At 49.8% G+C, this 2,970-nt stretch overlaps 1 protein-coding gene across 5 annotated transcripts in view; it reads right to left on the bottom strand.

The window, feature by feature from the left end:
* fam110b (family with sequence similarity 110 member B) overlaps window positions 1–2,583 on the bottom strand; it is an 8,219-nt gene extending 5,636 nt beyond the window's left edge. For all 5 annotated transcript variants that reach the window (XR_009932451.1, XR_009932448.1, XR_009932449.1 and 2 more), the window contains exon 1: window positions 2,314–2,583. The gene's annotated coding sequence lies outside the window, so the exon portion shown is untranslated. The remainder of the gene's footprint in view (window positions 1–2,313) is intronic.
* Window positions 2,584–2,970: the final 387 nt, after the last annotated feature.

The raw sequence follows: 2,970 nt of genomic DNA on the forward strand, positions 1-2,970 counted from the left end.
GAGTGTGTGTGAAAGAGGGTGTGTGTGTTTGTGCATGGAAGAGTGTGTGTGAATGTGTGTGTAAGAGTATGTGTGTGTAAGAGTATATGTGAGCGTGTAAGACTGTGTGTGTGTGTGTGTGTGTGTGTGTGTGTGTGTGTGTGTGTGTGTAAAAGTGTGTGTTAGTGTGCATTCCTCTCTCCCAGGAATCTAAATCAACACCTCATCCCCAGGCCAGCAAGCATCGCTGTCTCAGACAGAGAGAGAGAGAGAGAGAGAGAGATAGAGAGACAGAGAGAGAGAGAGAGAGAGAGAGAGAGAGAGAGAGAGAGAGAGAGAGAGAGAGAGAGAGAGACAGGCAGACAGACAGGCAGGCAGGCAGGCAGAGAGACAGATACAGTCAGGCAGGCAGACAGGCAGACAGGCAGACAGGCAGACAGAGAGACAGATACAGTCAGGCAGACAGACAGACAGGCAGACAGGCAGGCAGGCAGGCAGGCAGGCAGGCAGACAGACAGGCAGAGAGACAGATACAGTCAGGCAGACAGGCAGACAGACAGACAGACAGACAGGCAGACAGGCAGACAGGCAGACAGGCAGACAGGCAGACAGGCAGGCAGACAGGCAGACAGACAGGCAGCAGTGGGAATCAGTCTCCTGATCACAAGTAGCCCACGTACCAACCATTACACCAAAATACAAAATGCTCAAACATAAGTTCATGTTTAAGTCTCTGGTGGTGTTTAAGTCTCTGGTGTTGTTTAAGTCTCAATTCGTCGATTACAGGCTCCTGCTGGTATTGCTGCAGGGTGATGTCATGTGTTTACACCTCCTTCCTCGCGGCTGGACAGAACAAGGTTGAAGGACAGAACAACAGTCTAGTCCTAGAGAGAAGCAGGAGACACACTCCTCCTCTCCCTCCCTCTCTTTCCCTCTCTTCTCTCTTTCTCCTCTCTCTCTCTCTCCTCTCTCTCTCTCTCTCTCTCTCTCTCTCTCTCTCTCTCTCCCTCTCTCTTTCTTTCTCCCTCTCCCTCCCTCCCTCCCTCTCCCCCTCTCTCTTTCTCCCTTCCTCTCCCCCTCTTTCTCCCTCTCCCTCCCTCCCTCTCTCACTCTCTCCCTCCCACCTTCTCCCTCCCTACCTCCCTCTCTCCTCCTCTTTCCTCCCCCTCCTCCCCCTCCCCTCTTCATACATCACATCTGGGCCTGTAGCCAAGAATTAACCCCCGCTAGACACACACACACACAAAACGTACATACACACACATGTAAAAGTACGTACACACACACTCCAAAAACTCTTCTGTTTCACAATCCCCCCCCCCCCTTCTCCTCCCTCCCCCCCATGAGAGCAGCATTCTGGGAATGACCTCTAACAGTCAGAGATACACTATCTTTCATAGCAACCACATAGAGATCCACTATCCTTCATAGCAACCACATAGAGATACATTATCCTTCATAGCAACCACATAGAGATCCACTATCCTTCATAGCAACCACATAGAGATACACTATCCTTCATAGCAACCACATAGAGATACACTATCCTTCATAGCAACCACATAGAGATACATTATCCTTCATAGCAACCACATAGAGATCCACTATCCTTCATAGCAACCACAGAGATACACTATCCTTCATAGCAACCACATAGAGATACATTATCCTTCATAGCAACCACATAGATACACTACCCTTCATAGCAACCACATAGAGATACACTATCCTTCATAGCAACCACAGAGAGACCCACTATCCTTCATAGCAACCACATAGATACACTACCTTTCATAGCAACCACATCAATACACTATCCTTCATAGCAACCACATAGAGATACACTATCCTTCATAGCAACCACACAGAGATACACTATCCTTCATAGCAACCACAGAGATACACTGTATGGAGATCCACTATGCAGAGATGTGTACATTTAGCAAACGCTTGTATCTAACAATAGAGATGTGTTCATGGATCTGCTAGGATGATGAACAGAACAAGACCCTTCAGGAGGTCTCCAGCTCCACCATCGTGATTGGTCCCAGAAACCATATCCTCCAATCAGAACGCTGACTGTTCTTCCAGATCAACCTTATGCAACATGCCCAGACTTTGAGTGTCTGTGTGTATTTTTTGCCACTAACATGACACTCCAGAAGAACAAGAGTCTCATTCACATCTGAAGGTTCCTCTGTTCAAATCTATTTATTTTCCTTCTCCTTCTCAAACTCACTCTTTCTGTAAGTCTCTCTCTCTCACACACACACACTCCAACTGTCTATACTCTCTATGTACACTAACACTCATGTCTAGAGAGGGTGGGCTTACCGATTTACAACTCAGCTATTGGCTGAATCTGAGTTGGATGATGTCCCCTTCTCCTCCAGATGCTGCAGACTGTCAGTGGGGCCACGCCTGTCAACAAATAAACAAACACTTGTAAACAAACACAGTGACGAGGGCAGGGCTGGAAGGTCACACAGGAGACCACGTCGTCATGGTTCCCTCAGACCACGTCGTCATGGTTCCCTCAGACCATGTCGTCATGGTTCCCTCAGGTCTGCTGCCTACACCAGCCAGTCCTGACCACAACACCAGCCAGTCCTGACCACTACACCAGCCAGTCCTGACCACAACATCAGCCAGTCCTGACCACAACATCAGCCAGTCCTGACCACAACACCAGCCAGTCCTGACCACAACATCAGCCAGTCCTGACCACAACATCAGCCAGTCCTGACCACAACACCAGCCAGTCCTGACCACAACACCAGCCAGTCCTGACCACAATACCAGCCAGTCCTGACCACAACACCAGCCAGTCCTGACCACAACATCAGCCAGTCCTAACCACGACATCAGCCAGTCCAGACCACTGATCTCCCCTCCCCTCTCCACCTCTCCTCCCCTCCCTCCCCTCTCCACCTCTCCTCTCCCCTCTCCACCTCTCCTCTCCCCTCCCCTCCCCTCCCCTCTCCTCTCCCC

Source organism: Osmerus eperlanus, chromosome 16 (assembly GCF_963692335.1).
Source record: "Osmerus eperlanus chromosome 16, fOsmEpe2.1, whole genome shotgun sequence".
NCBI lineage: Eukaryota > Metazoa > Chordata > Actinopteri > Osmeriformes > Osmeridae > Osmerus > Osmerus eperlanus.